This window comes from Ammospiza nelsoni, chromosome 10 (genome assembly GCF_027579445.1).
Source record: "Ammospiza nelsoni isolate bAmmNel1 chromosome 10, bAmmNel1.pri, whole genome shotgun sequence".
NCBI classification, from domain to species: Eukaryota; Metazoa; Chordata; class Aves; order Passeriformes; family Passerellidae; genus Ammospiza; species Ammospiza nelsoni.
In genome coordinates, this window is record NC_080642.1 from 196,935 (window position 1) to 211,870 (window position 14,936).

The following is a 14,936-nucleotide window of genomic DNA, read 5'->3' on the forward strand; positions in this document are numbered from 1 at the left end:
CTGAGCAACCAATCAGCACCCAATCAGGACCATCGCAGCATCCACTCAGCACCATCACAGCACCATCTCAGCAACCAATCAGCACCATCTCAGCAACCAATCTACACCTACTCAGCACCATCCCAGAAACCAATCAGACACATCTCAGCACCATCTCAGCAACCAATCTGCACCATCGCAGCAACCAATCAGCACCCACTTAGCACCATCTCAGCAACCAATCACCACCCCCAAAGAATCATCTGAGCAACCAATCAGCACCCACTCATAACAATCTCAGCAACCAATCAGGACCCACTCATAACAATCTCCACAACCAATCAGGACCCACTCAGCACCATCACAGCAACCAATCAGCAACCACTCAGGACCATTGCAGCAACCAATCTGCACCTACTCAGCACCATCTCACCACCATCTCAGCACCATCTCAGCAACCAATCAGCACCCACTCTTAACAATCTCAGCAACCAATCAGCACCCACCCAAACAATCTCAGCAACCAATCAGCACCCACCCAGCACCATCTGAGCAACCAATCAGCACCCACCCAGCACCATCTTAGCAACCAATCATCACCTACTCAGGACCATTTCAGCAACCAATCAGCATTCCCAAAGCACCATCTGAGCAACCAATCAGCACCCAATCAGGACCATTGCAGCATCCACTCAGCACCATCTCAGCACCCAATCAGCACCATCTCAGCAACCAATCAGCACACCCTCAGCACCATCGGAGCAACAAATCAGCACCCACTCATAACAATATCAGCAACCAATCAGGACCCACTCATAACAAACTCAACAACCAATCAGGACCCACTCAGAATCATCGCAGCAACCAATCAGCACCCACTCAGGACCATCTCAGCAACCAATCAGCACCCCCAAAGAATCATCTGAGCAACCAATCAGGACCCACTCATAACAATCTCCACAACCAATCAGGACCCACTCAGCACCATCACAGCAACCAATCAGCAACCACTCAGGACCATTGTAGCAACCAATCTGCACCTACTCAGCACCATCTCACCACCAATCAGCACCATCTCAGCAACCAATCAGCACCCACTCTTAACAATCTCAGCAACCAATCAGCACCCACCCAGCACCATCTGAGCAACCAATCAGCACCCACTCAGCACCATCTTAGCAACCAATCATCACCTACTCAGGACCATTTCAGCAACCAATCAGCACCCCCAAAGCACCATCTGAGCAACCAATCAGCACCCAATCAGGACCATCGCAGCATCCACTCAGCACCATCACAGCACCATCTCAGCACCCAATCAGCACCATCTCAGCAACCAATCAGCACTCCCTCAGCACCATCGGAGCAACAAATCAGCACCCACTCATAACAATATCAGCAACCAATCAGGACCCACTCAGAATCATCGCAGCAACCAATCAGAACCCACTCAGGACCATCGCTGCAACCAATCAGCACCATTTCAGCACCCACTCAGGGCCATCTTAGCAACCAATCTGCACCATCTCAGGACCTTTACACCACCCACTCAGCACCATCTCAGCACCATGTCGGCAACCAATCAGCATCCGCTCAGCACCATCTCACCACCAATCAGCACCGACTCAGCACCATCTCAGCACCCATTCAGCACCATTTCAGCAACCAATAAGCACCATCTGAGCAACGACTCAGGACCATCTCTGCAACCAATCAAAACCCAATCAGTACCATCGCAGCATCCACTCAGCACCATCTCAGGACCATCTCAGCACCCACTCAGCATCATCCCAGAAACCAATCAGCACCAATTCAGCACCCACTCAAACAATCTCAACGACCAATCAGCACCATCTCAGCACCATCTCAGCAACCAATCTGAACCCACTCAGCACCATCTCAGCAACCAATCCGCCGCGACTCAGGACCATCGCAGAAACCAATCAGCATCGACTCAGGAGCATCTCAGCAACCAATCCGCCCCCAATCAGGACCATCTCAGCAACCAATCAGCACCCACTAAGGACCATTTCAGCAACCAATCCGCACCATCTCAGCACCCATTCAGCACCATCTCAGCAAACAATCAACACAGACTCAGGACCATCTCAGCACTCACTCAGCACAATCTCAGCACTGACTCAGGACCACCTCAGAAACCTAGAACTGTACCTAGAACTATACCTAGAACGTACCTGGGATATACTGGATCCACAGTGCGCCCCAAGAGGTGCCATCACAGGCGCAGGCAATATTCTGCCATCGACGGGGTTTTCAGGCGCAAGCTTCCAGCCTCCCTTTCGCCACCCCGCACATCCGGTTCTACTATTAGCGGCAATACCCAGCCCCTGCACCCATGTCATGGGCCTACAGTGATCTCGGCGCAAGAACGCTACAGTCTCAGGTACCAGCCCTAAGGTTGCTGCGATGTGTTAAGCCGCAATTCCAGTCGCACAATGACAAGACCAGGCCCAGTGATCTCAGCCCTTTTAGCTCTTTCCCCACAAGCTTTATTTTACTGCCAGCTCTCTTCTTGCAGCTCCAGCTCTGTGTTTTTCCAGCTTCAAATGCCAGCATCTGGCTCTTGGCTCCAGCTTGGAAACAATTCAGCTCCCGCACCAGCCTCCGAAAGCCCACCCCACCATCCATATGCTAGCCCTGCAGTGATTTTAGCCCCCAGCGAGCAGTCCCCAGTCACTTTGCCACCCCCTGCGTAAGTTCTCCTGGATGCCCACAGCCCCGTTCACAGGTCTAGTGCCTTTGCCATTTCCATTGACGTTGCCAGCCCCGCAGTCCACTTCCCAGCCCCACAGTGCGCCCCAAGAGGTGCCATCACAGGCGCAGGCAATATTCTGCCATCGACGGGGTTTTCAGGCGCAAGCTTCCAGCCTCCCTTTCGCCACCCCGCACATCCGGTTCTACTATTAGCGGCAATACCCAGCCCCTGCACCCATGTCACGGGCCTACAGTGATCTCGGCGCAAGAACGCTACAGTTTCAGGTACCAGCCCTAAGGTTGCTGCGATGTGTTAAGCCGCAATTCCAGTCGCACAATGACAAGACCAGGCCCAGTGATCTCAGCCCTTTTAGCTCTTTCCCCACAAGCTTTATTTTACTGCCAGCTCTCTTCTTGCAGCTCCAGCTCTGTGTTTTTCCAGCTTCAAATGCCAGCATCTGGCTCTTGGCTCCAGCTTGGAAACAATTCAGCTCCCGCACCAGCCTCCGAAAGCCCACCCCACCATCCATATGCTAGCCCTGCAGTGATTTTAGCCCCCAGCGAGCAGTCCCCAGTCACTTTGCCACCCCCTGCGTAAGTTCTCCTGGATGCCCACAGCCCCGTTCACAGGTCTAGTGCCTTTGCCATTTCCATTGACGTTGCCAGCCCCGCAGTCCACTTCCCAGCCCCACAGTGCGCCCCAAGAGGTGCCATCACAGGCGCAGGCAATATTCTGCCATCGACGGGGTTTTCAGGCGCAAGCTTCCAGCCTCCCTTTCGCCACCCCGCACATCCGGTTCTACTATTAGCGGCAATACCCAGCCCCTGCACCCATGTCACGGGCCTACAGTGATCTCGGCGCAAGAACGCTACAGTCTCAGGTACCAGCCCTAAGGTTGCTGCGATGTGTTAAGCCGCAATTCCAGTCGCACAATGACAAGACCAGGCCCAGTGATCTCAGCCCTTTTAGCTCTTTCCCCACAAGCTTTATTTTACTGCCAGCTCTCTTCTTGCAGCTCCAGCTCTGTGTTTTTCCAGCTTCAAATGCCAGCATCTGGCTCTTGGCTCCAGCTTGGAAACAATTCAGCTCCCGCACCAGCCTCCGAAAGCCCACCCCACCATCCATATGCTAGCCCTGCAGTGATTTTAGCCCCCAGCGAGCAGTCCCCAGTCACTTTGCCACCCCCTGCGTAAGTTCTCCTGGATGCCCACAGCCCCGTTCACAGGTCTAGTGCCTTTGCCATTTCCATTGACGTTGCCAGCCCCGCAGTCCACTTCCCAGCCCCACAGTGCGCCCCAAGAGGTGCCATCACAGGCGCAGGCAATATTCTGCCATCGACGGGGTTTTCAGGCGCAAGCTTCCAGCCTCCCTTTCGCCACCCCGCACATCCGGTTCTACTATTAGCGGCAATACCCAGCCCCTGCACCCATGTCACGGGCCTACAGTGATCTCGGCGCAAGAACGCTACAGTTTCAGGTACCAGCCCTAAGGTTGCTGCGATGTGTTTTGCCGCAATTCCAGTCGCACAATGACAAGACCAGGCCCAGTGATCTCAGCCCTTTTAGCTCTTTCCCCACAAGCTTTATTTTACTGCCAGCTCTCTTCTTGCAGCTCCAGCTCTGTGTTTTTCCAGCTTCAAATGCCAGCATCTGGCTCTTGGCTCCAGCTTGGAAACAATTCAGCTCCCGCACCAGCCTCCGAAAGCCCACCCCACCATCCATATGCTAGCCCTGCAGTGATTTTAGCCCCCAGCGAGCAGTCCCCAGTCACTTTGCCACCCCCTGCGTAAGTTCTCCTGGATGCCCACAGCCCCGTTCACAGGTCTAGTGCCTTTGCCATTTCCATTGACGTTGCCAGCCCCGCAGTCCACTTCCCAGCCCCACAGTGCGCCCCAAGAGGTGCCATCACAGGCGCAGGCAATATTCTGCCATCGACGGGGTTTTCAGGCGCAAGCTTCCAGCCTCCCTTTCGCCACCCCGCACATCCGGTTCTACTATTAGCGGCAATACCCAGCCCCTGCACCCATGTCACGGGCCTACAGTGATCTTGGCGCAAGAACGCTACAGTCTCAGGTACCAGCCCTAAGGTTGCTGCGATGTGTTAAGCCGCAATTCCAGTCGCACAATGACAAGACCAGGCCCAGTGATCTCAGCCCTTTTAGCTCTTTCCCCACAAGCTTTATTTTACTGCCAGCTCTCTTCTTGCAGCTCCAGCTCTGTGTTTTTCCAGCTTCAAATGCCAGCATCTGGCTCTTGGCTCCAGCTTGGAAACAATTCAGCTCCCGCACCAGCCTCCGAAAGCCCACCCCACCATCCATATGCTAGCCCTGCAGTGATTTTAGCCCCCAGCGAGCAGTCCCCAGTCACTTTGCCACCCCCTGCGTAAGTTCTCCTGGATGCCCACAGCCCCGTTCACAGGTCTAGTGCCTTTGCCATTTCCATTGACGTTGCCAGCCCCGCAGTCCACTTCCCAGCCCCACAGTGCGCCCCAAGAGGTGCCATCACAGGCGCAGGCAATATTCTGCCATCGACGGGGTTTTCAGGCGCAAGCTTCCAGCCTCCCTTTCGCCACCCCGCACATCCGGTTCTACTATTAGCGGCACTACCCAGCCCCTGCACCCATGTCACGGGCCTACAGTGATCTCGGCGCAAGAACGCTACAGTCTCAGGTACCAGCCCTAAGGTTGCTGCGATGTGTTTTGCCGCAATTCCAGTCGCACAATGACAAGACCAGGCCCAGTGATCTCAGCCCTTTTAGCTCTTTCCCCACAAGCTTTATTTTACTGCCAGCTCTCTTCTTCCAGCTGTGTCCCATTCTGCGATTAGTCCTCAGATCCACAGTGAGTATCTCTTGTAGCAGTGACTCTTTCTGCAGCACTGCAGTCCCCACCCCGTCCCCAGTGATTTCAGCTCCAGTTCCGCAAGCTTTATTTAACTGCCAGCTCTTCTTTTGCACTTTCTGCTCTAAATCTTCACAGTAGTGCCACACAATACTACTTGTGCTTCTCAGGACAGGATCTTTCTTTTAGCTCTCGTTCTTGAGCTCTGATCACAGCCCTTACAGCAATTTCAATTCCAACCATGCAGTTCACCTCCCCGCTCCGCAATCCCTATCCCAGCCCCACGGGGGTTTTACACCAAACCCTACCATATTTCTGTCTCCTCCAGGTCTGCTGCCGCAGCTCCAGCTCCTCAGCTTCCTACTGGCTGCAGCTAAAAGCTGCTCATGCTTCTCACTGCACCTTGGGGCTGTTGATAAGGCCACAAATCAGTTACTGCCATCATTACAATTTCAGTATCTCTAGAAGCTGTCCCATCCACCCACCCAGCCCTAAGTGGCAACCCTAAGTGGCATCCCAACTCTGGGGACACTGGAGGCCTGAAGCTCAACATCCACCCTCCCCCTCACCCTGGCTCTCAGCCCAGCACCTGCACAAAGGCCTCCTCACCTCCCCTCAGGCAGCTCCAGGGGCTGGCAATAGCCACTGGACTCCTGCCCCCCCCCCCATCCCAAAAGGCACTCTTGGGCTGGTTCTTGGGCCCTAGAACCCTCTGAGCCCCCACACCCTCAGCCCCTTGTTGGTACCACAGGGCAGGGGCTGGGAACCCCCAGGCATAACCTGCAGGCCCAGTGCTGCAGCTCCATGCCTTCCTCCCATGGCATTTATCTAGCCTCAGCATTTCCACCACTCCACGTTGTTTTGGGCCTGGCTCATGCCAAAATCATTATTCCACACCCTGGGGTTTTATGTCCCCACTGCTCTCACAACTGGTGCTTCAGCCCCAGTCCCACAACCCTTACCGAATTAACATGAGATATCTAGTAAAGAAAACAAATCAAACCAAAAAGATGTATTAAAACGGGCAATAATAAAATAACACAATTAAGAAAAAAAGCATTACAAGTAAAAACAAAATAAAGTAATAAAAATACAAAAAGCAAGCTTTATTCCTCGTATTCTGAACATTTCTTTAAATCCAGAAACCGCGAAACGGCTACTTTCCAGCCCCCAGTGACAGCAGGCAGTGCCCCCCCCCCGCACCGCGCCACTCCAGGCCCCACACCAGCTGCCGGCTACCCGAGCCACGCAGGGCGCGGCAGAAAGAACTGGACACGGCTGGCCCCAGATACGGCCGCAGGCGTCGCGTCCGTGCTCACCAGCGCTCCCCGGATCAGCTGCCGCGGGGGTCCCGTCCTGGCGCAGCGCCGCTCCTCGGACCGCGCATCCGCAGCTCCCGTCGCTCCCAGCTTCACCGCCGAACTGAAGCCATTGCCGCCCCAACGCCCGCTATTTATGCCCCACGGGCGGACAGCCAGCCAATCACAACCCGAGGCGGCGCCTGCCGGCTCCACCAATCCCAGCCCGCAAATTCCCGCCGCGCTCGGCTCCGTGACTCCCCGCGGTCCCCTCAAGCGCTGCTCCCGCCGCCGCCATTGCTGTGGCCGCGTCCGCCCGCTGCCCGCCGCCTGCCCGCTTCCCTGGACCAGAACCTGATCCCGACCAGGACCTGAACTGGAAGCTCCCGGCCGCCCTTCCCGTCCGCAACAGCGCCTGCCGAGGCAGCGGCAGCGGGGACGCTGCTCCGCCGGCTCCCAAAGCGGCGGTGGCGGGAGCGGCGCCTCAGACGTACGGGCGAGCGGGGCCAGTCTGAGGCGGCGAGCCGCGACTGAGCGGGCTGAGATCGGCGAGACCGCTTCCGGTTTGAAAGGGCGGCTGTGATTGGACAGGGCGGACGGAGAAAGGCGGGCCGTGATTGGCAGGCTTAGGAGCCGTCAGGCTGAGGCCCGTGGGAGCGTGGGGCGGAGCTCGGGCTGCCCGAAGGGCTCGCAGGCGGCGGCGGCGGCGGCGGCGGCGGCGGCGGCGGCGGCGGCGGCGGCGGCGGCGGCGGCGGCGGCGGCGGCGGCGGCGGCGGCGCTCGCCAAACCCCCGTCCCCTTCTCCGGCCTTCTCTCGTGCCCAGGTCCCGGCGAAAAGACCCCCGCAGAGCCCCTACCGGAGCGCCCCATCGGCACTCGGGGCAGGAGGCGGAGAGGAGTGTAGCCCGGGAGGGGTTCCGGGTCGTCTTTGCGGCAGCAGGGCGGACTAGGGAGCGGCGGCGATTTGGTGAGGAGAGGGCTCGGGAGCGGGGAGGGCGTGCAGCGCCCGCTGCGGGCTCTGGGTGCCTCTTCTACCGCAGTGCTTCCGCTTCTGCGGGGACTTGGCCTGCCCCGACTGGCCGAGATCAGCACCCTGGCCAAAGTTAAGTGCCCGCGTCCCCCTGCCCGCCCTCCGCCTGCTGCGGGCCCGCTGCTCACCCTCGTCGTCGGATGTTATAGATGATAAAACAATATTGGCTTTCACATTCATAGATTAGCTTTTTGCATTACAAGTATTTTGATATGGTAAAACTTATACTTACTTTTAACTGCTTTGTATAGTGTAATATGCCAGTTTATGTATGCACTGTATATTTCATATGAATAGTAGCCTGATAAATATATCGTAGGCTTTAGCAAAATGTTGAAATAGAAACTAAAGTACTTCTATGTAACTAACTCAGAAAATGGTGTAAAGCAATTATTCTGTTTATTATAACTGCAGACTGCCCCTACCAAGTGATAATAGTGACAAAAAGAGCTTAAGCATCCAGGAAGCATTTATCGACTCTTATCGGTATTATCAGGGAGTGCGAAGCAACAGGATAAAACTACAGGAAGAAATAAAATGTGTAGACCTCATTTACAGAACGTTCTGCAGACAAGTCAGAGGTTAAAACTAAACAAGAGAGTTCCTGGATGAATAATGTGTAAGTTAATGAATATGCATGTAACCTCAGCAATGTAACAATATATAGTGAACATGATTTTAAGCTACCTCTGTGCTCTTTGGCTGTGTGCTAAAAGCATCCCAGTGCTGGATTATTTTGTCCTTTTATCCTTTATTAAAATTTTAAAAATTTTAAAGAGTGAACTCTGTTTATCACATCAGTGAAGCTTAAGCTGATCTGCATCCAGGTGTTTTGGGACCTGCTGGGGAGGCTATCAAGCTTAGTGTGGGGCTACCACAGTGCAGGCCAAGTATTTCAACACCACAATAGCATAATCAGCATCATTAATTAATTCTCTGTTCTTCACACAAGCCTCAGCATTAAGAACACTACCAGCCTCTACTAGCATTAATAATATGCATAGTAAGTGTTATTAGTATTAATATTTGGGTAAGAATTGTTAGTGTTAACACTGGTAGTAAGTATGTTAGCTGGTATTTACTGTGAAGCTCTGCTCTCCCACAGTATGACAAGGTCCTGAAGCTGTCCTCAGGTGCACAGTTACGTGAGCACTGCTGTCCTTACCACGATCCCCCGATGGAGCCATGCTCCAGAGACGGGCAGCAATGACTCTGCAGATGCCTTCCCAAGGTGACAGAGCTCGCCCTCCTTCCCATCTGCAGTCAGGGGATGTGAAGGCAACCATTGCTGTCCTCGGCTTCATCATCTCCAGTGCAGCCAAGCACAGTATAGACAATGAGTCTCTGTCAAGTGAGCTGCAGCAGCTGGGACTGCCCAAAGGCAGGGGAAGCCCTCAGGGTGGCACCATCAGCCAGACCTGCTGGGATGTTGCTGACAGTTCCCAGCCCTGCCTTCTTCACAGCCAGATGGAGGGCAGGCTGCCTGCTGTGCTGTCCTCCATCACCTCCCTTCTGTACCATCAGTCCCTGGGGGCTCCTCAGGTGCTTTGGTGAGGTTTGGCAGCTGCAGGTCTGGTGTGAGCAGAGGGATTCTTCTCTTGTCTCCCCTCATAAGCAAAGCATGCCAGCCAGCTGTGCTGTTTTACATGTGACTGACCCACAAAATTGCAGGAGACTGAGAACTTGTAACAGGTGCAGGACAGGTTCAAAAGGAACTTGGGACAAAACCTCTGTCTTTGTCAGTCCAAAGGGACGGCAGAGCTTACATCTGCTCACAATAATCCTCTGGAGAGTGGAGCAGTGTATGTATGGAAAGATTACTGGGGGTAAAATCAGAGGAAACTAAGTTTGTATCCTAACAGGAGTTATAATGGGACAGAAATTTTAGGGTAAAATACAGGTGCTGTTCCCAGGATGGAGCTGGGTTGGCATGCTCCATGATGATTCCCCATACAACCATAAGCACCTGCTAAGGAGGTGTGCAGTGGAATGGAGATACCTCGACCAGACTCTGCCAAAATCCCTGGCAGCAACTTGATGGTACTTTGAACCTGATTAACTGCATAGCAGCTGTGAGAGAGGTGTCTTGCTGCTAAGCCAGCAACATGGCAAAATCACTTTCCTCAGATGAACGTGGTTCATTATAGCCTAATTGTAATATTAATGCACACCTCCATCCCAAAGTTAACTGCCTCCAAATTACAACAACCTCTCATTGGACATGAGCTCTACACATTTTTTGCTGTATCATTGAAAGTGAAGTGAGAGGATTCTACACCAATCAGTAACAAATATATGCATGAGTAGAGTCACTCAAGCTTCACCTAAATATAAAGAAATACTATAAAAGTAAGCCAATGGAGAAAAAGTTAGTGAAGGCTCCATCATAACTGCTGGGACCAGTCAATGGGCTGTCTTCTCCCCTGTAGGAATGCCTGTTGGGTTAGAAATGCACTCTCTGCCTGCTGAATATTTTTATTGGGAACTACAGCTTGTCTGGATAGTGCTTTGAATAAGCTTTTGCCTTCAAATACTATCACTGACAGATACCATCACCAAGAATCCCTGAACCTTAACCTGTCACAATTTTATATTTATAAAGAGTATAGTTCCATAAACTGTTCCATAAAATTCCAAAGTGGAACTCCATGGATGCTAGCAATTGCCAGCAGCAGGTAACATATTCAAATAAGAAGTCCTACTGAGGGGTAATAAAGTGGGAAGACCTGCTGAGGAGTCTCCATTACGTTCTTGGCCGATTTCCGTCAATGTCAGTCAGACTTCCCTCCAATCCAGCAGGACTGCTTAACGAAGGGTCCCCGTACCAGGATGCCGACAGACTGGTCAGGCACAAGGGTCTCAGCGTTTCTGGGGCACTGACAGCTGGGCAGCTTGTTCTTCCTGGGATTTCTTGAGCAGCGAAAGTGCTCCATAAGCACTTCTCAAGTAATAGCCTCCTGTGAAGGGCAGCAAGGAAAGAACTTCTCAGAATGGTCCCAGTCACAAGTACAGGCAGTTTTCTTTGATATACCTAAATATGCACAGGGAAGCACCCAGCCACACACATAGATATGAGAGTCCCTGTTGCCAAAATATTTACACACAAAAGTAAAACAGCTCACTGGCTTGCAAAACACTGGAGGGTGTGTTCAGAGAGATGCAGTGGTTGCATGTCCTCCATATTACACAGCAGTGCCCATGGCTGGTTCCTCTCATGCTGAGGAAAGCTGATTCCTTAAATGACTCCTGAGTGCTTACTCCTCCACTCTTGGAACACCAGCTTTATTCTAAACAATTTCCAAACACTGTTTTAGTTTCTTCGCAAGCTTTGGAGGTGGATGAAATAAACATGGCTGTTCAAACAAAGTAAGACAGTCAACCAGTGTTCATCAACTTGAAAGCAACCACCCTCAGTGGCAATAAAGCAACAACTGAGTGTGAGATTTGTACTCTGGAATCATCCCAAAGAATTGCCTTTGTTTTTAAAACAACAATTGATCTGTCACCTTCTTAGCATTCCCCATAACATCCAACTAGATCAGGAGATGGTGTGTACAGTCGTGCATACTCCACCTTTATTACAGGGGTAGAGAACAAATTAAAGCAGAGTTGCCAACATACAAAAGAAGCTACAGGGTCTCAAGAGTCTCAACGGGAGGTAACAGTCCTCAGCAACCAGGAGAAACAAAAGACATGCTGTCTGCTTTTCTTTTTAAAGTCAACTATTTGGGTGGGAGTGTCTAGCTAAGAGGTAGCACAGTCTCTTCAGAGGTATTCAGATGAATTGTATGCCCACAGTAGTATTTTCTGTATTACTGACAGCATCCCCTCTCAGCCTTTAGCTTTGCAACAGGAGACTACGAATGCCTGGCGGCAGCAGCGCCACAGCTGTGCGACTTGCACTCAGGGCACTGTGGCCCCACAAAGGCAGGACGAGCATGAGGCGGTGGCACCCAGGGAAAGCGCGAGGTCCCGGCTGCGGTACGGCACGTTTGTTACAGCGTGAGGCAGCGGCACCCAGGGAAGGTGTGAGGTCCCGGCTGCGGTACGGCACGTTTGTTACAGCGCGAGGCGGCGGCACCTAGGGAAAGTGTGAGGTCCCGGCTGCGGTACGGCACGTTTGTTACAGCGTGAGGCGGCGGCACCGTGCGGAAGAAGCCGCGCCGTGCGCGCGGCGGTCCCGGGGCACTGCGCGTGCGCAGCTGCGGCCGCTCCCTGCACGCCGCGGCTCTCCCGAGTCAGCATCACCTCCTGTCAGCCAGCAGGTGGAGACAGCGAGCTGCACCAGACGCAGCTCCCCCCGCCATGTGCGCATGCGCAGTAACTCCCTGTGCTGCGCGTGCGCCGCTCTGCGAGTCGTCGCTCGTCGCTTTGCTCTTTTGAGTCCTGCCGCTTACGTGCACGCATTTTTGCTGGGTGTTTTTATGTTTGAGTAGTTTTATTACTGCTTTTTAATTGCGCATGCACGGCGCTGCAGAGTTCGTGTTCACGGGTAAGATCCTCTGTGCTGCACACGTACAGCCTTCTTATCTGCAGCGTTAACGAGCAGAAGAGCCCAGCCCGTGCTTAGGTTTGGGAGGAGCCCAGCAATGCACAAGATGGATGTTTCAAACAAGGCAGGTCATTGCAGTGCAAACACCCTGGCAGGTGAGGGTGGCACAGAACAAAAGGCTACTGCACACACAGTAGCCGAAGTCAGAATTTCCAGTAACGTGGAAAAATATACTCTCCTTCTCAGCCCCAACACAGGAGCCCAGGATAGACACTTGGAGCACATCTGGCAGAGCACCAAGGCGCTCTGCAGCAGCCACCGCCCTAAATACGGTGGCACCGAACATCTTTGCATCTTGTCAACCTCACCACTCTTAACTGGCCCCAGGATGGCATGAGGTACTCAATTCTGCAGCTTGTTCCCATTCACACGTGGATCTGTCATCACTGGCCTCATTAGGGAGATCTCGGCCCACACTGATTAATTTTTCCTCTAGTAAGGATGCACATAACTTAGGAATTAATTCAGAACTCAAGTGTCCCTCTGACTGCTCTGAATGCAGAAATAATCATCTTGAACCAGAACTCCCTCTGGTTCAACACACACACATGCTCCCATTCCCTATAATACTCCAAATGTGTCTTGCATACTGAAAATCCATATAGAGTTGACAGACATTCACATGCATACAAGGAAAAAAAAAGGTAGATCAGCTATCCTTCTACTGCCTATTCATCATGCCCAGAAATAGATCCAGGTTATATTTACCAGAAATGTAAATGTATCAGCATATAGTTTGGAATTTAAACATGCTGAAAAAATGCCAATGGATGAAAATTAGGCTAAACCTTCTCCAAAACTGGCAACCTTTAGGCTTAATTCACGAGGTCTGATAGGTCTGATCAAGGAACCTACATAACCAAAATATGCATGTGAATGGAAAAAATGGGAGAAGAGGGGAAAAAAAGAAAGAGAAGAAAAATGGCAATAGAAGTGTCTAATTTAAATGCAGTAACATTCAATCCTGAATGTTTCTTTCCTCCTAAGACTATTGTAAAAGGCAACAACCTGAAGGTCACCACTAATCCCATAATTACAAATTACCAGAACTAAATTGTAACCAGTAAAGAATTTTGTAATTGATTGCAGATTACAGTTCTGTGGTCTGAACAACTCTGTGATGTTGGGAAATTGATAACAGAAAAGTAAAATCACTTCCCCCTCGGAATAATCCTACTGATGGTGGAAAAAGCACTGCTGGGTAAGGTTTTCAGTAGTTATGTTCAGTATTATGAATCTTGGCAAGGAGTATTGTACTCATTTAGCTTTGAGTTGATCTAATGGGAGGGGAAGAAAAGAGAGGAAGCACCTTTCAGTGTCTTCCATATGTGCCAGAAGAGTTCTTGCAAGTTAATAACTAGAAACAAGGCAGGGAGAAAGTAGTTTAAAAGTTGCAAAGGTATCCGCAGAAATTTGCAACAAGCTAGCAAAATTCTCTTCCCTTTTTACATCCCAAAGCTTCACGTCAGATCTTGGTTATCCTAACCCATTTGCCTAACTGAAAAAAAATTGCAAAATTGCAAAATTTAATATAAATCCCTATAAATTAGACTTCAAATTGCTATTGCATAGTTATTTCCACTGTGAAATGTTTCTGGTAGCAGCTTGTGACCTCATGTTCTACAGTCTGCGTTTTAGTCACCATAACTGCCAACCAGCTCACTGCTTAGGCTCAAAAGGTGTGGCTAACAAACCCCTGAATTTGTAGAGTTCACTTCAATAGGTTCTTAACTCCCTCAACAAACTCTACAAAGATGCTGGCTCAAAAGCCACACCACTAATACCCAAAGGTGATGACTAGCAAGCCACAAGACACCATTAAGCAAAGGTGCTGTCTCCCAAACCATAACACTTCCACAAGCTCCCCCACACGAACAAGAGTTTAGTACAGCATAGAATATGATAGCTGTACTTTGCTCAGGAAAAGCATGGGAACAAAACAAAGAATTTCATCAGTCCTTAGATCCTAGAGTGCTCCTGCTGTGTGAACAGTCCTAAGCTGAGATTGCAAGACAATGGAAGAGAAAGAAAAAGAGAAGGGAGGGAAAAAGAGACAAGAGGAGCAAGTGGGCCCGATCCGCTCCCTTTTATAGTTAATATGATGCACGCCTCTTAGGCAAACTCGATTTTTCACACAATTCTCACATGCGCAGCCAGGCCTTTGAGCCCTCAAGGGAGTGAGCTGGGGGCAAGGGGACAGAACTGACCACTCTTATTAGGGTGGAGGAGGAAGCTGGCTCAGAACACACTGCTCCACCTCTGCAGGACCCTCTCCTCTGGTCACCTTTCTTATAGCAATTTTTGAGACAAACCATGCTTAGGTCTGGTCCTCTACAGCCACAAATCAAGGAGAAGAGCAAGTTCCTGGGCATGGTGAGGTAAATTGAGACCTGACACCTCTTTTTTTTTTTTTTTTTTTTCGGTATCATACAAGATTTCTTGAGGATTAAGGTAGCCTCTTCTGCCTTTTACTTGTCAGTCTGAATACAGCATATGCAACTTAACTTCATAAATCATGAATAA

The 14,936-nt window shown here is 51.4% G+C and overlaps 1 long non-coding RNA gene across 1 annotated transcript; it reads left to right on the top strand.

The window, feature by feature from the left end:
* The first annotated feature begins 7,604 nt into the window (after positions 1–7,604).
* On the top strand, positions 7,605–8,358 carry LOC132077583 (uncharacterized). The gene is made up of 2 exons (XR_009419079.1): positions 7,605–7,798; positions 8,276–8,358. It is a non-coding gene; the product is annotated as an uncharacterized LOC132077583 (long non-coding RNA).
* Positions 8,359–14,936: the final 6,578 nt, after the last annotated feature.